Source organism: Mauremys mutica, chromosome 1 (genome assembly GCF_020497125.1).
Source record: "Mauremys mutica isolate MM-2020 ecotype Southern chromosome 1, ASM2049712v1, whole genome shotgun sequence".
In the NCBI taxonomy this organism is placed as follows: domain Eukaryota; kingdom Metazoa; phylum Chordata; order Testudines; family Geoemydidae; genus Mauremys; species Mauremys mutica.
This window is the reverse complement of record NC_059072.1, coordinates 13,419,648-13,444,039: the sequence shown is the minus strand read 5'-3', so window position 1 is coordinate 13,444,039 and position 24,392 is coordinate 13,419,648. Positions and strand designations below refer to the sequence as shown.

Below are 24,392 nucleotides of genomic sequence, written 5' to 3'. Positions count from 1 at the left end.
CATCTACTACCAAAATGCACTTCCACCCGGAGCAAGGAACTATTTCATATACTTGGAAAACAATGAAGTGTGTGAACACACATTTTTATTTTTTTCTTTCTTAAACTATTCAGCTTTGACCAGTATAGATGCAACATGTGAGGCACACATACTTTTAATCTCATACTATACTTCACAATGTGGGAGTTGGAAAAACCGCTCAACATTTTTTTAAGCTTGCTGTGTTCACAAAATTCATCCAGATTTGTAAATGTTTCTTTCCATACATTAAACCATGGTTCCCCTACTGCCCCCAAGAATGATTCATTTAAAACACACTCTTTTCTAGCTAATCCAGTGAAGCATGTTCTATGCAATGGTGATAGTAGAACTATCCAAAGTTAAGCTGAAAGATCTTTATGGTATAACACATATATTTATTTCTTCCTTACAATTTTTCTCTCTTCTCTATCTGCTCTTTCCCTACTCCAGCCCTTTGTATGATTTTTTCACTCTGTTCCATTTTCACCCTATGTTCATTCCCCCTGGATTTTATTCTCTCTGCCACCTCTCTACATTCATTTTAAGTCCTTTCTTAGTAAACCATGAACCCAATAATTTTCAAGTTTCAAGTTCAAGACATACTTTCAAACCCATGGTGCTTGATAAAGTTCGAAATAAGACAAAGCAAGTTTGTCCACCCCAACTAAAATAGCCTTATTTTCAGGCCCATTTTGAGCAAGAGTTTTATTTTCTCCATCTCTGAACATTTTCAGTGTTATAGTTCACATTTTCCATCCTGCTTTCAAACAGACTTGGAAAGCGGTGATAGTATGCACAGGTCAGAATGGGTAAACCAACCTACATTCTTTGGGACACTGGAGATGGTTAAAGAAAACTTTTAAAAATTCCTTCATCCCCTCAAGGTAGAGTTTGTCAAGATTCTCCTGTAATTGAAATTTTCTATGGCTATTAAGAACCAAGAGAATAGTATTTTTTCCCTCTGAATTAAATTGTGCTGCCAGATTTGTATGACATTTCATGATCCAAGCTTTAATTTGTTATACATTGTTCCCAGAAGGTGAGATGAGATTACATGGAGCCATACATTAGTCAGAAGATTTATTTTACACTTACCCACTCAAAGTCCCTTTCTAGTTATTCAAACAGAATGGAGCGATCTTGATTAGTTAATCTCTCTACATCAGCGTTTTTCCACAGAGCACTTCACAGAAATGTTGAAAATTTTTGCAACAATTAAAAAAGCAATTAAAAAGGATTATCAAAATCAAAGTTGATCTTTAATTACTGCATATATCTAGATCTTTATTCCATGATATGCCAGATAAAACACTCTTAAAAATGCTTTGTTAATAGATTTTATTAATGAGAACATAAGAAATTTTGGTCTTTTGAGGATCATTTGATTCCATCATCATCTCCATTTCAGGTTGTCATCTAAAAGTTTGTTCCCCTCAATCTTGCCTGGTTACAGCTGAACAGACCATTCCATTATCTCCTACCCACAATGAAAGGAGGTCACCTCACAATGTGAGTGCACGGCTCCAACTTCCACTGTGGAAAATTACGGTGAAAAAATACTGAGCAGATATGTGTCTTGTGTCTAGCTGAAGTCTTCTCATTGTAGTATCCACAACTGTCTTTCAGTGCTTTTATGTCCTGTTAGGGAAAAGAAAGTGTGAGCTGAATGGCATTCTTCCTTGTGCATCATCTACAGCCCACAGAATGGTTTGCTAGAAGTCCAATCACCTGTGGAAACCCACTCAAGGCAACGGGTCTGCACAGCTGTCACAGAGGGTGTAATTTGAAGGCACGGGTATTACTGTGGATGGTTTTGGCCTGGAAACCCTTTAGGACTGGTGAAGGTGAACAGGAAGGGAAGAATCCAAATTGACAGCCAAGATCCAGGCTATGTTTGAGGAATTCTGGTTCAGTTCGCATTAGCATCCAAGGTTGCACCTATGGAAAATTTGCAATAATTTTATCACACCAGTGCAGCTCCTCAGGTGCTACAGGAGGCTAAGACTGTAGAACAGACATGCATCTTATCTAATTCCCAGAAAGCATTTTTGTCACTGTGTCATCTAACCAAAGTTAAGGGGACACAGCAGTATAGACACCTGTGCCTTACCTGCACTACCCCTTCCACCAGTGGAGCTGCATCATTAAAGACAAACACATACAAATGTTCCAAGTTTAGACAATGTCCAGATTTCTGCATTGCTATGAGTACCATCTTTGAACGATCTGATCCTTGGTGATCTTTGGATAGAAAGGGGTATTTGGTAGAGTGCACAGTGGCCTTGAATGAAACATTCAGATTAATAGCTGACCAAATATTTCTAAGGGGGACTAGAGGCAAGAGGCTCTTATGTTTCCCCCTTAAATGTCCCTTGGGCTTGACGCTGAAAACCCTCATCCACGGGAGTCATCCCAATGAAATGGGACCACTCACATGAGGGGTGTTTTTTTTAATCGCAATTGCATTAACATTGATGTTCAAGTCAAGTGGGTGAGTCTAAATGTCTTAACCATTCAATAGCTGAGGGAAGAGCATTGTTCAAGTCCGTGAGGGAACCAGGCAGCCTTTGCCGACGGATGCTCCTTGCAAATATATGATCTACATCTTCTAATTGGCCACAGCAACAAAGGGGAGAGTCACAAAGGTCCCACTTATACTCATTTCAACACATCTGATCAGTGGACAGCTGAAGCAATTCAGGTTTGCCCACAGATGGCATGGAAGATCAAAACCAGAGTGGTTGGACCTGTCATGAGATAGGCATGAGATGAGCATGTCCTTGCTACCTTGTACATCATCTGGAGGTGACACCAAAGTTCTTTATAGGAATTGTCCAGACAAGATGGCTTGAATTAAGATAGTACATCAGTGGACTAGACACATCTTTAAACAGAGTTAGATGTGGCATGTCTTGAACCCTAAGTAGCAGACTCTACAAAGAGGCTTTTTAAAAAAAAATGGAGACATACCTATCTCATAGAACTAGAAGGGACCCTGAAAGGCCATCAAGCCCCCTGCCCTTACTAGCAGGACCAAGTACAGATTTTTGCCCCAGATTCCTAAGTGGCCCCCCTCAAGGATTGAACTCACAACCCTGAGTTTAGCAGGCCAATGCTCAAACCACTGAGTTATCCCTCCCCCAAGTCAGGCCCAGCTTTCCCATTAGGCACAGTAGGCACATGCCTAGGGGTGCCGGCAATCTAGGGGTGCCTAAAAATTCCAATTTTACCACTCCCTGGTCCTGGCAGGGATTGGGGCCGGGGCCGGGCTGAAGGGGAGACGGCTTCAAGCAGCCCTGCTGGAGCACTCCTTGCTCAGCCCAGTGGAGAGTCACCTCCAAGTGGGTCCAGTGAATATGGCCCGGGGGCAGGGCTTGGGAGAGTGGATCGCTGGGGAGTGGGGTATGGGGGGATCTGGGTAATGGGGGTAGGGAAGGTCTATGTGTGTTGGGACACTGGGCAGTGGGGGGGTCTTTGGGCGGAGGAGCGCTGGGGTACCTACAATTAAAAGTGATGGGGTACCCCTACCACATGGCAGTTAGAAGCTCCGAGCACCCCATAGCTCTTGGCCACCATAGGTGGTAGGTGGGAGCTCTGAGCCCCTGCACCTAGGGACACCCACGGTGTAAATCTGGCCCTGGCCTGATATGAGAAGGGGCACCATTGGACAGGACTGCAAGTCAGTCTAGTCGGTCTCATGGTACATGAGTGATGGATCACAAGATTGTGACCTTGATTTTGCACTTGGTTTGTATTCTATTTATGATCAGCATCTTATCAGAGTTACTGATGACCAGAGTCTGTACTGAAAGACAGCCATTGATTTTGCAGTTTGAAAAATGTTTTTTGTTGTTGTTTTTTGTTTTTTAATTTTAAGAGATTCAAATGCAAGCAAAAAGGTGAGAAATCATTTTGCCTTAATAGTTTATCTGGATGCAGAACCAAAATTTCTTTCCAAAATGAGATAGTAAATGGACTATGAAGAAGGCTTTCCCACCAGACTACCCAAATCTCTGTGACTAATCATAAATCAGATTAGGATAATCCAACCCTTCATATTTTGACAGGTGTCTACTGGTACCATTGTGGGGCATGGAAGATCTAGGAAAGGGTTAATCAGATGTCAGAAGTGGTTACTGTCATGCCTGCTGGGTATGTTCAGATAATTAGTTTATTCTGAAGTTGTTAATGCTTCCTCCTCTTGCTCCTTTCATTTTATTTGTTTTCTCCAGAGAGTTTATAGTCTAAATATACAAACATGGATGAGGGAAGGGGATGCAAAAGGAACAAAGTGACTGAGCAATGAAGTTTATAACTATTTATTTATATTTCAGTAGAGCCTAGGGGCCCCAATAGAGACATGACTGAAATACAAAAAACACAGGATGCCATGAACAAAGTTAAAGACAGTCCCTGCCCCAAAGATCTTACAATCTAAATAGACAAGACAGACAAAAGGCAAAAGAGGAAACAAGCACAGAGAGGCGAAGTGACTTTTCCCACGGTCAGACAACAGATTAAGTCACAGAAATGGGACCAGACCCCACATTTAACCTAACAGACTTCCATTTCAGGGCCCTGTTCACTACACTTCAGTGTGTCCAGGATCAATGTTGTATGACTAGTTATCAGAATTACATGGTATTTTTTTCTTCCTCCTTGTTCAATGACTGAAAATTTTAAACTGGGGGGTTGGGGATGGGAAGGGATATAAACTTCTGGTATGAATTTTTGGACAGATAAGTTCATGCTATATTCATGTAACTTTTGGAATTCACAAACATCTTCACAAATACTCAGCAGTTGTCCAGATACTCAGGAATGATGAAAAACATGGCCTCACAAACCAAAGTGAGATTGGGGTTAAATTCATGTAGCTATGCATAACTCAAATACCTCTCATCCATATCTTTCGGGGGGTGGGTAGAAATCTTTGTCAAGCTTTCAGGAGACACCATAGTGAAGTAATCTCTTAGGCAGGGCCGGCTTTAGGCCTATTCCACAAATTCCCCTGAATCAGGCCCCGCACCTAAGAGAGCCCTGCACCCAGTGAGAATCCCTTCCCTGGCTAGAGGCGCCTTTTAAATTTTTACTCACCTGGCAGCGCTTCGGGTCTTCAGCAGCACTTCGGCCGTGGGTCCTTCAGTGCTGCTGAAGACCTGGAGCGAGTGAAGGACCCACCACCGAAGTGCCGCTGAAGACTCGGAGCACCGCCCGGTGAGTACATGCCCCACGTGTTTTTTTACATGTGTGTGTGGGTTTTTGGGGTTTTTTTTTAAGTCATCCCTGCAGGGGCCCCGTCGAAACTGTTTGAATTGGGCCCCGCACCTCCTAAAGCCAGCCCTGCTCTTAGGACTCAAACCTATAATGTCATAGGCATGACTGTGGAGGATCTACCTGCAAACATCATACCATAGAAGCCCGGCCTTAGCTCTGCATAAACCTCATATTGTTGGCTTCCCAGTTTGCCTCTGGTCACCTAATTTCTTTAACTCTAAACACAACACACACCATTTATTTTGTATTTTGTGGTCATGTCCGTATTGGCACTTAAACTGAATTTGGGTGCCACATTTTAAACATGGTACCAGTCAAATTACTTTATAACCAGTCAAGCAAACAGTGTTAGAAACCAGTTTAACTGGAACAGTGTGTAAACAAGGTGCCAAGGTGTTTTAGTTCTTTAGTAGTTATGAAAATGTGTGTGTGTGTGTGTGTGTGTGTGTGTGTGTGAGAGAGAGAGAGAGAGAGAGATATTATTGTTATTTACAGGGATTATGTTAGCAGCCAGCAAACAGGGCTGCTAACAGGGGAGTTTGCGTGGGAGCTCCCATTGGAGGAGCAGGTGAGTGTCTTTGCGTCTGTTTGTGTAGTGTTTGTATCTCTCTGTAGAGGCCCGGAGGGGCAGACTGCTGAAGGGGCAGCCGAGCCCGGATTGGCTGAGCCCTGAGTAGGGGGTGGAGCCAGGCTAGGAGGGGCCTATAAAAGCGGCCGCCCAGCCAGGCAGCGGCACAGGAGCCAGCAAACAGGGCTGCTAACAGGGGAGTTTGCGTGGGAGTTCGCAGGGGGAGGTGGAAGGGGACGGCGCCGTGTCCCCTGTGCTCCCCAGGTACGAACGCCGAGCGAGGCCGAGACAGCAGCAGCCATGAGCCAAGCAGCAGAGGACACACCGAGGATGAGAGCATGCAGCAGCTGCGGTATGTACCTGGTCCTAGCGGGGGACCCAGAACAGTACTATTTATGCATGAAGTGTCGCCTAATAGAGCTGCTGGAGGAAAAGATCCAGGGCCTAGAGCTGCAGGTAGAAACCCTGATAGAGAATAGAAGGGGGTCCGAGCAGCTGATGGAGCAATGGCAAGCAGTAACTGAAGGGGAACGCCCAGGGGCACAGGGGGGAGCAGGGTCTAAGGCCAACGAGGGGGGACCACCAGATGAGGAAGATGGGCGGTGGAAGCATGTGACCGTGAGAAGCAGGCCGAGGAAAAGGAGAGCCAGTGAGGGGGAAATAGAGCTAAGGAACAGGTTTGAAGGTTTGGAGAATGAGGAAGGGGTAAAGCAGATGGTAGCTGACGGTGGGAGGCCAAGGAAAAAGAGATGAGCGGCCAGTCCCATAGAAAGAGGGGAGGAGTCTATGGAGGCAGCACCAAGTTTGGGCCCAGGGAGGATACAGGATGGCTTAAGGGGAACCACAAGGGATGATAGGAATGGAAGGAGCTTGCAACCAGGGGGAACGGGGGATAGGTTAGAGGACTGCATTATCCCCAGGCAAAGGCAGGTCTACGTGATTGGGGATTCCATACTGAGAAGGTTGGACAGGCCTGTGACCAGGGCCGATCCGGAGAACAGAAGGGTGTGCTGTCTACCGGGCGCTAAAATACGGGATGTGGACCTGAGGTTGAAAAGGATCCTAAGAGGAGCAGGTAAGAACCCCTTGGTCATCCTTCATGTAGGAACGAATGACACTGCTAGATTCTCGCTAGAAAGGATCAAGGGAGACTATGCCAGGTTGGGTAAGACGCTTAAGGAAATTGAGGCTCAGGTGATCTTCAGTGGGATCCTACCTGTCCCTAGGGAAGGGCGCCAAAGGGGTGAGACGATCGTGACGATTAATAGTTGGCTGAGGGAGTGGTGTTACAAGGAGGGCTTTGGGATGTATGGGCACTGGGAGGCTTTTGGGGACAGACAACTGTTCTCACGGGATGGGCTCCACCTGAGTAGGGAAGGAAGTAGACTTCTAGGAGGGAGGCTGGCTCATCTGATTAAAAGAGCTTTAAACTAGACACTGGGGGGAGACGGTTGGGAGAGGTCCTGGTGCTCTCCATGCCAAATTTATACATTGGGAGTGAGAACAACAATATAACAACAGATATAGCCAGAGGGGGACGGTTAGGTGTAAGGAAGAGGGGGGGGACGGATACTAGATCTACAGGTCATACTGGTAGTACTGTGTCCCTACCGAGTTGGGTGAAAAGAGTGAGAGGAGCCCATCAGCAAAAATTAGGATGCTTGTTCACCAATGCGAGAAGCTTAGGTAATAAAATGGAGGAACTGGAGCTCCTGGTCCGAGAATTGAAACCGGATATCGTAGGAATAACCGAAACATGGTGGAACGGTAGCCATGACTGGAGTACAGGTATGGAAGGGTATGTGCTGTTTAGGAAAGACCGATGCAAAGGTAAAGGTGGGGGAGTAGCATTGTATATCAATAATGAGGTGAAATGTAATGAAATAACTAGCAATGCAATGGATAATACGGAGTCTGTCTGGGCAATGGTCACATTGGGGAAGAAAACTACCAGAGCCTCACCCGGGATAGTGATTGGGGTATGCTATAGACCACCGGGATCTAGCTTGGAGACGGATAGAGAGCTCTTTAATGTTTTTAAGGAGGTAAATACTAATAGGAACTGCTTGATCATGGGGGACTTTAACTTCCCGGATATAGATTGGGAAACAAATGCTAGTAATAATAATAGGGCTCAGCTTTTCCTAGACGTGATAGCTGATGAATTCCTTCATCAAGTGGTTGCTGAACCGACGAGGGGGGATGCCATTTTAGATCTGATTTTGGTGAGTAACGAGGACCTTGTTGAGGAAATAGTTGTAGGGGACAACCTTGGCTCGAGTGATCATGAGCTAATTCGTTTCAAAATAAATGAGAGGATAATCAATATTGCATCTGAGACTAGGGTTTACAATTTCAAAAGGGCTAACTTTACTAAATTAAGGTGACTAGTTAGGGAAGTGGACTGGACTAACATATTTAGGGATCTAAAGGCAGATGACGCCTGGGGTTACTTCAGGTTGAAGTTGCAGGAGTTGTCAGAGGCATGTATCCCGAGAAAGGGAAAACGGCTCATAGGTAGCAGTTTTAGACCGAGCTGGATGAGCAAGCGTCTTAGAGGGGTCATTAAGAAAAAACAGAAAGCGTACCAGGAGTGGAAAATGGGAGGGATCAGCAAAGAAACCTACCTTATTGAGGTCAGAGGGTGTAGGGAAGCAGTGAGAAAGGCAAAGCGACGGGTGGAGATGGACCTAGCGAAGGGGATTAAAACCAATAGCAAAAGGTTTTTTAGCCATATAAATAGGAAGAAAACCAAGAAAGAAGAAGTGGGACCGCTTAAAACTTTAAACGGAGTGGAGATTAGGGACAATCTTGGAACGGCACAATATCTGAACGAATATTTTGCCTCGGTCTTTAATGAGGCTAATGAAGGGCTAAGGAATAGTGATAGAGGGACCGATGGGAATGAAGATATGGGGGTAGACATTACGGTATCTGAGGTAGAAGCCAAACTTGAACAGCTTAACGGAAGTAAATCGGGGGGCCCGGATAATCTTCATCCTAGAATATTAAGGGAATTGGCGAGTGATATTGCTAGCCCGTTAGCGATGATTTTTAATAAATCTCTAAATTCGGGGATTGTACCGTTTGACTGGAGATTAGCTAATGTAGTTCCTATATTCAAGAAGGGGAAAAAAAGTGACCCGGGTAACTACAGGCCAGTTAGTTTAACATCTGTAGTATGCAAAATCATGGAAAATTTTTTAAAAGAGAGAGTGGTTACGGAGCATGAGGCCGATGGAAACTGGGATAGATTACAGCATGGATTTACGAAAGGTAGATCATGCCAAACCAACCTGATCTCCTTCTTTGAGAAAGTAACAGACTTTTTAGACAAGGGAAATGCGGTGGATCTAATATATCTGGATTTCAGTAAGGCGTTTGATACGGTACCGCATGAGGAATTACTGGTTAAATTGGAAAAGATGGGGATCGAAATGAAAATCCAGAGGTGGATAAGGAGCTGGTTAAAGGGGAGACTGCAGAGGGTAGTATTGAAGGGGGAACTGTCGGGTTGGAGGGGGGTTACCAGTGGAGTTCCTCAAGGTTCGGTTTTGGGTCCGATTTTATTCAATCTATTTATTGCTGACCTGGGAACCAAGAGTAGGAGTGGGCTGATAAAGTTTGAGGATGACACCAAGTTGGGAGGTATTGCCAACTCGGAAAAGGATCGGGATATCCTCCAGGGAGATTTGGATGACCTTGTAAACTGGAGTATTAGTAACAGGATGAAATTCAATAGTGAGAAGTGTAAGGTTATGCATTTAGGGATGACTAATAAGAATTTTAGTTATAAGCTAGGGACGCACCAGTTGGAAGTAACGGAGGAGGAGAAGGACCTAGGAGTCCTGGTTGATCGTAGGATGACTATGAGTAGGCAATGTGATGTGGCCGTTAAAAAAGCTAATGCGGTCTTGGGATGCATTAGGCGAGGTATTTCTAGTAGGGATAAGGAGGTGCTAGTCTCATTATATAAGGCGTTGGTGAGACCTCATTTGGAGTATTGTGTGCAGTTTTGGTCTCCCATGTTTAAGAAGGATGAATTCAAACTGGAACGGGTACAAAGAAGGGCCACTAGAATGATCCGAGGAATGGAAGGCCTGTCGTATGAAAGGAGACTTGAGGAGCTCGGTTTGTTTTCCTTAACCAAAAGAAGGATAAGAGGAGATATGATTGCACTCTTTAAATATATCAGAGGGATAAATACCAGGGAAGGAGAGGAATTATTTCAGCTCAGTGCTAATGTGGACACGAGGACAAACGGATATAAATTGTCAGTCAGGAAATTTAGGCTTGAAATTAGACGAAGGTTTCTAACCATCAGGGGAATGCAATACTGGAACAGCCTACCGAGGGAAACAGTGGGGGCGAAGGACCTCCATGACTTTAAGATTAAGCTAGATAAGTTTATGGAGGAAATGGTATGATAGGATAACGGGCTTAGTCAATAGGTCAATTAAGTGCCACACTGGTAAATAGTACAATGGGTCAATGATATGATATTCTTAACCTTTTTCCAGAGGGTATGGCTGGAGAGTCTTGCCCGCATGCTCGGGGTTCAGCTGACCGCCATATTTGGGGTCGGGAAGGAATTTTCCTCCAGGGTAGATTGGCAGTGGCCCTGGAGGTTTTTCGCCTTCCTCCGAAGCATGGGGCAGGGGTCGCTTGCTAAAGGAGTGGGTGGATCGGCTTATGTGGCCTGCATCTTGCAGGAGGTCAGACTAGATGATCATAATGGTCCCTTCTGATCTTGAATTCTATGATTCTATGATTTATCTGAAGGGATCTGAAAACATTTGAGTATATCAGGACATTTTTAAAGGCTAATTTTTAAACATCTTCTTTGTCAAAGCTTGTAAATATTTGACCAAGAAAATGTGACAGAAAATTCAGGTGACCTCTGAAGAGTGAATGTGAAATATGGAAACTAAATTAAATCCTTTGACTGTTAAATAGAGGGATTTTATTCTGCCGTTAGGTGAAAATCTATCTGCAGCCTTCCCTATGAAGCCACTTTGGACATTAGGGAGAAAACTCGGGCTCCATAATTAAGAATGAGATGAAGTGTGCACTTAAAGTGGGGATGCAACTACTATATTATGTCAGAAAAAAATACTGCATAACTTCTGTCAAAATACAGCACTTATTCTTTGAACATGGAATGTTTTTCTTGAGAATTTCCAAGTAAATACATCACTTAGTTTATGAGTTAAAATTAATTTTAACAGGTTTTTTTTAAAAGAAATGTAGCATCACATGAAACCCAAATATAGGCTAGAGCTGAAGTATTTGTTTAAGGCTAATGGTTATTTTTTGCTGTTATTCTTCATAATTGAAAATTTTTCCAGCAGAGGCTGAAGAAAATGTTCTACTTTGGGGAATTCCATGAAGAATTGCCCCCTTTCAAAATGGCTGCCATCTCCTACTGTGCTCAGTGGGACTGAGCCCCTGGTGGCCCTTAGCAAAGATTGCCAAGGTCTTCTTACAGTACACCTCTCTGCTTCTTGACAGCCTTGTGCGTCATCATCTTCCCTGAGGGAACAATGGGTGATAGTGACCATTTTGAAAGAGGACATTCATGGCCATAAACATATTCCTATTGTATCGTGTTGCTACAAGGCAGAGATAAAGTTGCTGGGTTCCCTAACCCTGCCTTTGCATACATTAACACATTTGGATGTTCTTTTAAGTTTAAGCTTACTTCTGAATTTCCTAGGTTTATAATGCTTGTTTTTTCCCCAAAAAGATTATACCAGCGGTTCTCAAACTGTGAATCAGGATCCCAAAGTGGGTCACGACCCTGTTTTAATGGGTTTGCCATGGCTGGCGTTAGACTTGCTGAGGCCCGGTGCCAAAGCCAAAGCCATGAGCACCACTGCCTGGGGCCAAAGTGCTTCAGCCCTAGGAGGCGGGGCTCAGATTACAGACCCCCCACCTTGGGTTTGTCTTTGCCCCGCCAGGGTGGCAGGACAGATAGGCTCAGGCTTCAGTCCCCCCCCTCCTGGGGTCATGTAGTAATTTTTTGTTGTGAAAAGGGGTTTGCAGAGCAATGAAGTTTGAGAACCCCCGGATTACACCAATACGTTAGTATTTTACCATAAATTACTGATATGTACATCTCAATATTATCGCCTTCTTCATGTCGTTTTTTATCTTGTGATATATAATAGTAACATACATACCTTTGCATATACATACTTTACATTAATTATATATGTATGTATCTTATATATGCTATCTACATGAGTGGTATATTGGTATATGTGTCGTATATTTAATGTACTTTTATATAATTTAACTTATTTATTTATTTTAATAGTAAAAGAACTACAGTAAGTTTTTTCATACAAGTGAAAAAAAAATCTGTTGAGAAATATGAGAACTTATTATTACAGGCTCATTGTAGTGAGACTACTGTCCTTGTAACTTAAAGATGGGGCTTAGCCACACAATTTGGATTGTCATTAAAGTTTGAAGGTTTTCGTTCATCCCATTAGAATGATAGTAGATCAGCCTCTTCTTACAGAACACAAGTGTAGGACTTGGGAAATCTGAGCTTAATTCCAGGAGATTCCAGACTTCCTCTATGACCTTGGGCAAGTCACTTAACATATCTATGCCTCCATTCTTCATCTGTAAAATGGAGATATTAGCACTTCCCTACCTCTCAGAAGTTTTGTGAAAATAAATACATTGACTATTGTGAGCCGCTCTGATACTATGGTGAGGGGGTCATATAAATACCTTACAGAAATAGATAGAGCCTGTTGCGGCAGATTTAGAAGGTCACACTGCAAAGTCTACATATCTACCCAATATTTTTCAAAAGGGAGGGTGTTGGGTAAATATGGGTTGAGTGAATCTGAGACTTTGATTCTCTTTCATCTGGGAAGGCTGTTATTAATGACAATTAGTGAGCTCTGATAGACTCATTGCCTGTGCTTTTATGTTTAAGTGTAAGGTATTAATGAAACCTACATGTTTGTGTTACCCATACACCTCCTGGGTGTGGTGTTCAGTCCCCTCTAGGGGCACTGAGACAACTTTGAGTTTAATGAGTCTAATCCCCAGCCTTAGCTAAGAGGCATGTGGCTTTTAGCTAATGCAGTAGAGGCTGGTGCATTTAGCTCCAGCAGTCCCAGGTTCAATCCTGCCCACTGCCAATCCAGATCTGTTGGGGTTACATTTGGATTGCTGAAAATTGATAAATCCAAATATAAAGCCCTCCCTCAGAATTTAACACTTAATCTAAACTCGCTCAAAATCCAGACCAGTAAAACCTGACTGGAGTTTGGAGTTAGTAATAAAACTCAAAGCCAGGAAAGAGTTGAGTTCTTTGTGATGGGTTTTAAGCATTTTTTTTAATTTTTATCTATTTAAATGTTCACAGTTCCAGGAAATTATTGGGAGCTCAGACAGCAACGATTTAATGTTGAGATTCAAAAAGTTAATGCTAGCTTGTTTCAGGGAGCAAATATAGTTCTCCTTCCCAACAATAGAGTTAGGCCATTGTTCAGTGTTTTTAGACCTGCTCTTATGCTGGAATTTTATGCTATGGCATGACATGAAATCCCAGTGTTCTCCAAATCTTTTCTTTTTAATATCTGGATTCTTTTCTAATTCTTTTCAGATTAATTTCTAGCTAATACATAAGGATAAAATTTGGTGTATGACCTATAACCTTAAGTATGTTGTAATTCGGTTACCAATCTCTTGATTTCATGCGCTGCTTAATAAGTACCACATGTGAAGCACTGAATTCTTCTGTGTTAATACAGCCTAATGATTTAGAAAAACTTTCAGCTACTATCCTTCATTTTAATGTTGTCTGCAATCAAAAGATGACAATTCTTACATCTAATAGAATCTCTTTAGACTACATGCGCTGTATATAGGATGCCTCAATCTTAATTTACCTCTCAAAGAAGGGTCTGACCCCAAAACCAGTGATGTAAATGGAAGTTTTTCCACTAACTTCAATGGGTTTGGGATTATGCCCTGTGCACACACATGCTTCACACACTGCCCTTCCAACACTTCTAAGATACAATTCCTCTTGTAAAACGCCATGGGCCTGCAGCAATGTTTGAAAATGAGCTATATATCCAAAGGTTACTGGACCAGTGGGGGTAAAAATTATTGTGAAAGGTCTTTGCAAATACAGCCAATTACAGACTAAAAATCCTTTTTAGGAGCAGAGACTGTTCCATGATCAGTTACATTCAGGTTTTAATGTATAGACTGAAGGAATGAAAAGGTTGTTGGTAATGACTTTTGCGACTGGCCAAATGATATCCCTGAAAACAATGTAATCCCTAGAACCCTTGCTCATTGCCAATTGTGCAATTGGAGCCACAGGCTTCCACAGCTCAGCCAATAAACACCTCCAGACTTTCACTTATGTTTCAACAATAAAAGCCCAAACGCAGACCAATTCCCCTCCAACCCCAAATGCTACTGATCATTCTATTACCATGGCAACCAACTCCTGCTGGCATGATCAAGAAAAAACCTGATTTGGGATTTTAATTAATTGCTTGGAAATGGAAATGTAACAGTGACTGGCAGTTCAACTAAGCACGTTTGCAAAGTGAATAAAAATAGAATTTCTGAAATACTTGAAATTGTTTCACTGAATATAACCCACTTTTTTTTTTAACTAGACACCTTAATTTATTCTGCTCCATAAAGTAAATCTGCCAAATGTGCTAAGCCATTTTGTCAACACAAATCATTTTGGCAAATACTTTAATCCTTCTTCTTAACAAAATGTATTGTATTAAAAAAAAAATCTAACCCATCAGTGTGAACCCATAGGTTCCCATCTGAAAGTACGCCTTCTCTACCAGTAGGTCACATTTATAAAAGGCTTTCATCTTGTCTTCACAAAAGAGGCTTTGCTTCTTTTGATGCACGTGAATATCTCCCATTAACATTTATGGCAGTTACACCCCAGCATTCAGAAGAGAATAGATCAGGAAGTGCTCTCATTCATTTTACCTCCAATGCTCAGTGGTTTGAGCATTAGCCTGCTAAACCCAGGGTTGTGAGTTCAACCCTTGAGGGGTCCATTTAGGTATATGGGGTAAAAATTGGTTGGATGATTTAGTTGGGGATTGGTCCTGATCTCCTGAGTTCCCTTCCAACCTTCAGATTCTATGTGTGGGTTTTTTAATAGCAATTCACTGGTGAGTGTGCACATACACTATTGCCCTTTACTGGATGACAGCAGAACTGCTCAGTTGTGTGTCACAGATCCTATACTGCTGACAGCTGATACACATCTCCTATATTTCCTGCTATTTTGGGAGCAGGAGGATCAGGATTGTGTCTCCACTTATGTTTCCATATATTTATTATACTATATTGGGTTTAATGTGGAAGGGGGAGCTTTAAAAGATTTTGAAGCTCTAATATGCCTGATAAAGCATTTGAAATTGGATGCAAACTTTTATGGAAGCATCAAGTCCTTCAAGTGCATCACTATGCCGTGACATTTCTGTGGCTGCCTGTACCATAAAACACAGCATGGGCATTTTGATGCAATGGCTTCATAGTGCAATGTCATGGTGAATAGAAAAATGTTATGTGTGACAGGGTCTGTCAGGCCTTCTCTGTCCTGCGCTGGGGGCATCAGCACCTTGTCACTCCCCTACTTAAGGAAAATCTGCTCGAGCTGGGCTACCAATGAAATGTAGTCCTTCCGAGGCTTAGAAGGGCCAGGAAGAGACACTGACCAATAGTTTTGACTGAATTCAATTTTTGTTTTTTTACAACTTACACGGTTAATATCTATGTTTATTTTTAAGCATTTTTTTCTGATTCTTATTGATTTAAATTTCCTCAGTTGGGCAAAATTATGGGGTTTAAGCATTTTTTTAAAAAATGTATCTATTTAAATGCTCACAGTTCTAGGAAATTATGGGGAGCTCAGACAATTGGGAGGGACAGAGAACAATTCCATATTTAATAGCAATCGATGTTGAGATTTGAAAAGTTAAGGCTTTATAATGGGTAAAACACAAATTGTCAATAGCACCTGTCAAAACACACAAAGCAAATATCCTGAAATCAAACTCAACACGTCCTCAAGCAGCATTTTTCTTACTTTGCCTATCTGTACATTTTGATTATTATCAATTGTTGTGTATTTGGTTGTCATGGGTTTTGTTACTATGGCAACTGAGTTAGACTATTAAGGGATAGCTCAGCCGGTTTCAACCGGCTGAGTGAGCTCTCTGTATATCTGTAAATAAAATGGAGGTTTTGGTTAGCTGCCTGCTCTCTGGCCTCAAGTGATTGCTTCCTACACCGGCTGCCCCAAGGATATAACATCAATGAACACATTTTTCATTGGTTTGTGTGTGTGTGGTGAAACCAACATTTGCTTATAAATACTGAATCCTTCCAAGCCTACCAATAGGGATTCAGGAGACCCCTGAAGAAGACTTGCCTGCTTCCTCTGCAGGAAAATCTGAATGAAACTGGAAAAGGAGAAGAATTCCTAAATACTAGCCCAGGACTCCAGGGCTAGGGCAGAGCCTTGGCTGAAACACTGACTAAGCAGCCACCTTTTTAGTTTGACTGAAGGCACAGACAGCCAAGTTTTGAGTTTGCTCATTGTTAACCATCTAAGATTGGCGCTGAGCTCATGACATGAGCTGTTCTGTCCAGCCTGGCTGCCACATTAGGACGTTGCATTAAGCCCCAAAATAGAGTCCAAATTCTTTGACATCTGCAAGCCAAAGTTATAGGGTGAAGGTTCATCCTGCTGAAATTAGAACAATCCCAAATAAGACCAGGAAAGGGAGCATCCCTACCTAATTCCTGGAATTTGGGGTACAGTTCTCCTCACCAAACTCCACACTAGGATTCTCGCTTGCAGTTCTGTTCTCTAGAGCACGTCCTTCACTTGGTCCACATGCTGAGCTCCTATTGACGATCGGGCAGCTCAGCTGATAGGTCACTGTGCTAGAAGACCTGCATGGAATGGAAGATGTATGAGCTGCCTTGGAAATTCTCAACCCTTGGGTCTATTCTGCCATTGACTTGTTGTGCGCCCGTGGACAAGTTGTGTAACCTCCCATGCCTCAGTTTCTCCATCCCAAAATGGAGATAATATTTAGTCAGGAATAAAAAATTCATTAAGTATTATTGTGCCACTGGAAACTGTACTATTGGTCAGGGTGCTATATGAAAATGCAACAGAGATCTGTCTGTTATCTTTCTTTTTATTTCTGTATCATCTCTTGATGTTTATAAGGCTATTATCTCCATGCTATGTAAGCACTGTAATATAATACAATCACTGCCAGTTGTATTTAAGTGCAATGGATTTTACATATTAATAACACTGCACTTATCTTAAAGCGATTCACAACCTGGTTAATTCTCACAGCATCTTCTCCATGTGAGGCAGGTAAGACAACGGTTATTACCCCCATTACACATATGATGATTATTACTTATTATGCAAGGAAACAAGGTTGAGTTACTTATCCAATCTCCCAGAGACAGAGAATGTTAAAGGGAGGCTTAGCACACAGAAGTAATGAGTCTGAGGCCTAATTCGTAGACCACCGCAGCACCTGGGCAACATTGCCTATTACATCATAATTACATAATTCATTAATCACTAAGTGCAAGAAAACAACAAGGGACTCTTTGTCTGAGATCATCTAATTAAAAAAAATTAAAGCTCCCAAATCAACCAGCCTCCTCTGTGCCGGTGCACGGTGACTCATCAAGCTTATGAAACAACTTTATTGAGTTGGCTGCATCTGCTTCAGGTGGCTTATTTTGTTGGCATTGCTGAGCAATCGTAATAATAAGGGCTCTGGCTTTCTACATCTTCAAGGCAAGGAGGATGCATGCCAGAGAGATTTCTACAAGAGAAAGCAGAGAAAAAGCCAAAGAGATGTAGCAAGACATAGCCTTGTGATATCACCAGCTAGGTAGAAGAAGTGGAGGAGAAAACAAATGTTTCGTTCTATAATGGCAGAGAAGGATTTCTCCTGGAGAGGGTAAAATCTCCTTCACCAGAATTTGGACTTCTCTTTGTTGCAAGGCAGCTTTAGGCACTGACATTTGGTTCCATGTAAACATACATTTAGGATGCAAAACTGCATCCCTGAACTTCAATGGGAGGTTTTGGTTGAGGATCAGTCCCATAGTCCTGTTTCACCTGCATTAGCTATTGCCAAGGTTTATGAATGACATTAATCAAACAGAAGTTAAGTCTCATTAATATATAAAGTAATTAAAGGAGGAAAACAGACATAAATAAACAAAAACAAGTACCTCAAGTGAAGGAGGCCTCAGTACAGTGCATTGGTAGCATGTTACTAACTAATCTCACCAATTGGTAGGATGGCCTATATGTTAATAGCTTCCCACTTGCTGGGAATACAGTGGGCAGATATCTACCAGCTGCCTCTTCTGACATCTATACTGAATGCCAACAAAAACATTGTGCATCGAGATGGAAAAAATACATGTCAGTTAATTACTCACTGTGGGGTGTTCTGTGGCAGCTTGACAGTGTAGCCATAGAAATATATATATATATAATCTTGCTGTAATAAATAAAAAACAAGATACAGCTGATATTGACGCACCAGAATGTTATAAGGGGAAGGAGCAAACTTCAAAAGGTTTGGAGCTTAGTTTCATAAAAACACACCAAGACCTTTGGAATTTATCCGAATGATCCAGTAACTTCTTGAGTCTGAAAGTGAAATGGCAGAACAAGGTTGCCTTTGTGGTGTCCTCGTGCTTTTGTCACCATGCTTGGTAGAAATTCAGAAGTGTAGGGGTGCCGGGGATGTGGGGAGGGAGGGAAAGCCTCTCTCTTGTTTTCTCAGTGAGATGGATACACAGTTGTTAGCATCCTGTTGGCATAAAAAGAAAAGAAGGGGAAGCTGGCACAATTCTCTTCATTAGGACCTTGCACCTTTCAAACAAGCATCCCCCCACCCCCCCGGCACCAATTTGCAAGCCCCTATGAACATGTTAGTGAACATCTTTGGCCAAAAAACAAAAAGATTTTTTTTTTAAAGTTGACCAGTGCTTAAAAACTGGTTGAAAAACAGTAAACTGTTTTCACAAAGCACATTTAAAAATATTTCTATATTAATGCAAATACACAGGGGATTCTGAGCTCCAATACTGAATGTCCATAGGTAGTAAATTTTAAACTGTACATTTTCAGTCTACACTTTATTGGTTAGTTACATAATTCATCCAATCAGGGTGCAAAGAGATCCCCACATCACTTACATTTCTCACCAAAGGAGCATGAATTTCTAGTATTTGCAATGAAAAATCTTCCAGCTCAGACCTATCCCCCAAAGAAATGTGTGAATGGTTTTAAAAATTTAAACAAAATCTTGTTCTTTTTATGGTCCATTTGAAAGAGACAAATTTTTTAGGAATTATTCACACAGATGTACTGGTATAAAAACTGTAAAGGAGAAAGAGAGAAATTTTATTTCACAAAGTATTTAGAAATTTCAAAATTTGGCTTCATTACTAACTGCAACAAAACCTGAAATTCACTATAAAGGAAAATCCTGGAAAAAATGGTTTTGAGTGGATCAAAATGAGTTAGATGTTTTGTACTTTAGATTATTTTGAAATATGCAATATAATACAAAATGTACAAAATTTAAAAAAAAATTGTTCTGAAAATGCTAAAATGGGATGTTTTAACATCGTTAGAATGTTTTTCTTATTTTTCCTCTGAAACAAAATTTTGGCAAAATCAACATTTTTTAAAGCATTTCTATTACAATGGAACTGCATTCTCCAACAGAAACTAGTTCGATCAAAGATTTCCCAACCACGTATAAAATATTGCAGATTTTCCGCATTTCCCCACCTCCACCCCGCCTTTTTGTGAAAATGTTGATGTTTCAAAAATTTACCAATGAGCTGTAACTAGTAGGGCTCCCATGTATTGATCATTGAAGTTAATGTGACTGTTTTGGGTCCAGCAATCCAGGAACACACAAGAAGTTGCAGGATTGAGGACCCAGGTTTTTCCCACAGATATTTGTTATCACTATGTTTACAAAAATTACAGATTTCATCCTGCAGGATCTGTCTGTAATTTTTCCTGCAAAATTTGAAGCAAGAACAAAAATAAGTTTCATTTTTATTCTAGCCTCTGATTATTTCTCCCACTGTGCAATGTTTCAGATGTTTTGATACTATTTCAGTTTATTGGGCTGTCAATCAGATGTGTCTCCCTTAGAATCATAGAATATCAGGGTTGGAAGGGACCTCAGGAGGTCATCTAGTCCAACCCCCTGCTCAAAGCAGGAGGACCAACACCAACTAAATCATCCCAGCTAGGGCTTTGTCAAGCCTGACCTTTGCCCCTTCTTGAACTACTAATAATATATTGATTTCAGTATTTTAATAACATAAAGCAAATTAACTGTAGCAAATTGTCCCTGTAAGAAAGGCTTTGTACATATTACCAGATTATAATTTAACATATTTGTTTCATTGAATTTAAATGATCAGTCAACATTATATTGAACTTCTTGCTGCAAGAAAAAAATATCAAGATGGTATATGTGTCAGTTTTGAAGTAGTAATGATAGTTATATACAGTAAAGTATTTATTAAATTATCAAATTAATACACCTTTTGACATGTCAGGGTTTGTGGGTAATTATAGTTTACTATTGCGGTAATAATTTGTATGATTTATGTTACCTATGAAGCAGTACTGAGAGCCAAAAAGCTGTCTGGCATAATTACTGTTAAGAGGTATGATCAACAGATATCTCCAGCCAAAAGAACACAGCCCTAAGGGTAACAGACTCAAACAAACAGAAGCCACCTCAGATGTTCACTTCTCAGTGTGTCCTTTCTCACCTAAAATACAGCCCACCCACTGCTCTGAGTTACATCAACAAAGACACATTTGCTTCAGCATCATTGTATTCCACAAATAATGTCGTTCTCATGATTGTAATTGTGTCATGATTCTTGCCAGATTGTTTGTGGAGGAGGAGGTGAACCAAATGGGGAAATGGTTTGATTTAGGTGAAGCAATTTGGAGCATCTCATTCTCATGCTGCTTGGTTCCCAGTGGAAATGGAAATAATTTCTCAGGCTCCATTATTCTTTATTTATGTGTGGGTCCCAGGACCCACAATATTCTGTTGGAAGACTACTGCAGCAAAACATAATATGTCCTGCAAATTCTTAGCGAGTGTTGGGGACAGCTTTCTGAGTCAGAACATTGAGGAAACAACAAGGGGGTCATCCATTTTTGATAGTTTTGACCACCAGGGATGAATTAGTTGAAGGTGGTTGAGAACTTGGGAGGAAGTGATCATGATGATAGAATTCAAGATCCTAATGAAAGGAGGACATAAGAGCAGTAAAACAAGGACACTGGACTTCAGAAAGGTGGATTTAAACTGTCTCAGAGAAATAGTAGGCTAGGTCCCATAAAAAGACCAATTATGAAGAAAAGGAGTCGAAGGGAGGTGACCATTCTTAAAGGATGTAATATTAGAGGCTCAACAGCAAGCTATTCGGATGCAGAGGAAAGACAAGAAGAGCCACAGGAGGCCAATGTGGCTACATAAGGAGTTTTTAGCTATCTAAAACCCCAAAGGGATGCATGGAAGTAGGGTCATGTCACTGAGGAAGTATTCATGGGAATAGCATCAGCGTGTAGGGACAAAATCAAGATAAGGCAAAGAATGAGTTACAGCTGGCAAGAAATATTAGAGGCAACAGGAAGGGGTTCTTCAAATATATCAGACAAAAAAGAAAGATCAAGGACGGAGTGGGTCCACTGCTCAATGGACAAGGTGAGCTGGTAACAGAAGGATAGGAAGGCAGAGCTGCTCAATGCCTACTTTGCTTCTGCCTTCTCGTAAAAAATAACATGTGACCAGACTACTAGGGAAGTTACCATAGACAAAAACGGGGAAGGGATGCAGATCAAGATAAGTAAAGAACACGTCAGAGATCTTCTGACCAGTTTGAATGCATTCAGATCAGTGGGGCTGGGTGGTATTCACCCAAAGGTACTGAAGGAATTAGCTGAAGAAATCTCTGAGCCACTGGAAATAATATTTACAAACTCATGGATGATAGCAGAGGTCCCAGAATACTGGAGAAGGGCTAATGTAGGGCCCATGTTTAAAAAGGAGCGGGGAGGAGGAACAGCGGATAGACCTGTCAACCTGACTTCAACATTTTTTTTTAAAAATTCAATTAATTTTTTTTTTGCCAAACATGTTCACTAACTAGCTGAAGTTAGAATATTATTAATAATAATTATTATTATCTATTACTTGTAGTGCTTAAGAGCCTTAGTCATGGATCAGGACTTCATTGTGCTAGGCACTGTACAAAACACTGGAGAAAAAGACAGTCAAAGACCTTACCATCTAAGTAGCAGAATATTAGTGGAAGGAAAACACAGTGGACCAATCTGAGCTTGCAAGACAGAAGCCGAAGGCACAGAGCTGAACTGCCCTAAGGAGAACGCAAAATGGGATTATGCCTCAGGGCACCCATACACCTACAAAAGGACCAGCCATGACAGCCCAAAATGAACTCAAACATGGCTAAAACAAATGTGTTTAAATATCTATGCCTAGCACAACAGATTCCTGGTCCTTGACTAGGGGTCATAAGTGTTATGGTAATATAAATAATAATAAATACTTGAAAGGACTTTTTTTTTTGCAGTGTTCTATGTATTAGATTAATGTATTTTTTTTTAAATGATGTACCAAATTCCAAGCTCTTTGTTCACCTCTGATTCTGTCCCTATTCTGATGTATTTCTTTTGACTTCAACAGTCCCTTGTCAACATCAGGCCTAGAGTCAGTCAAAAAATGCCAATTATTTTTCATGAGAATTTTTTTTTCTTCAAAATTTCCCACAGTGATTTGTTGTTGCAATTTAAAGCAACAGTGAAATCGAAAACCAAAAATATTTCCACTTCGATGTCTCTTGGCCCCCTTTTCCAGTGGCAAAAAGGGAAAAAGAGAAAGAGGTGGGAAAGGGGGAAGGAATAAAGAGAGAAAAAGGAGAGAAATGAAAAACAGAAAAGAAAAAAAATCATTTCTGAAAACTGAAAAAACTTTTTAGTTTGGGGGTTTTTTCAATCAAAAAATGAAAAACTTGAAATTACATTTAAAATGCCATATTTTGTTAAAAAAAATATTGGATGGAAAATATTCAATGAGCTCCAGCAAAGGCCAACGGTGAGTTCCCAGAAGAAGAGAGAGGATGGTCCAGTAGCTAGAGTACTAGTCTTAGAGTCAGCAAATCTGGGTTTGAGTCCCTGATCTGCCACAGACTGCCTGTGTGATATTGGGCAAGTCACTTAATCTTTCTGTGCCTCATTTCTAAAACCAGGCTGATAGTATCTACCTCACAGGGAAGTTGTGAGGTATTCAGACACTATGGCAGTGTGTAAGTACTTCAGATGAATAGATTCCCCTGGCATTAAGGCCAAGTATTCAGGCTTTACAGAAATGAGGTGAAATCCACCCTCTCAACTGAGAGCCAGTGAGAATGGCAGCCTTTCCATGAACCTCCATGGCTGCTGTTCCAGCCCTCCAAACCCAATGAGCAGGGCACTGGGCCCAATGTATCTGCACAGCTGTTGGTCTGTGCCATAAAATGTGGTGACACCGCCCATGGGGCTGTTCTATTTGTGATCACCTCCCCATCATACAGAACCTATGAACGTCCAGAAGGCTCTGTTCAATTTTACACTGCCTGAATAAAGACCAAGGGACAGATCCTCAGCTGGTGTAAATTGGTGTAGCACCAGCTGGGGAGTCTGGGCCGGTATGTATCAATTTCATGCTGTAGCTTTTTTAATTAAACTTTTTAACCTTTTATTTTTTTTACTACTACAGAATCAGCATGTATAATGTGATCCTTTGGGACCAAAAGCATTACAAGCATCACCATGTAAGCATTTTTTCCAATTTTTATCTATTTACATTTTCACAGTTGCAGGAAATGATGAGGGATATATTTTGGGGGTGGGGGATGATCAGATGATAATTCTTTAATGACAGTAGATGTGGAGATTCAAAGTTAAATCTTTATGACCATTAAAACACAAATTGTCAACATCACATGTCATCATATACAAAGCAAATATTCTTAACTCAAACTCAATAAGTTCTTAAGCAGCATTTTTCTTATTTTTCCTATTTGTAAATTTCAATTATCACTGGAAATATTTTTTCATCTCTTTGTGTGTGTATGGTGAAATTGACGTTGACTGACATTTACCCATAAAAATCTAATCCTTCCAAGCCCACCGATTAGTTACTTTTATCATCTTATCCACCCCCTCCAGCCAGTACAATATTGTTCCGTATGGTAAATCTGTTTTTGTTGTGAATGTGGAAATATTTCTGTCTGTGGTAAATTCAGCCAGGGCCCGATTCGCTAAGGAATCCTCTATTTACCCCTATAGTTTTGTTGGTGCAAATAACTATAGGGGTGAGTGATTGCAGACCTA

At 41.3% G+C, this 24,392-nt stretch overlaps 1 long non-coding RNA gene across 1 annotated transcript; it reads right to left on the bottom strand.

Moving 5' to 3' along the window:
• Window positions 1–1,455: 1,455 nt before the first annotated feature.
• Window positions 1,456–17,375, bottom strand: LOC123375661. The gene is made up of 3 exons (XR_006581550.1): window positions 17,248–17,375; window positions 16,687–16,846; window positions 1,456–1,659 (listed from the first exon to the last, which is right to left on the bottom strand). It is a non-coding gene; the product is annotated as an uncharacterized LOC123375661 (long non-coding RNA).
• Window positions 17,376–24,392: the final 7,017 nt, after the last annotated feature.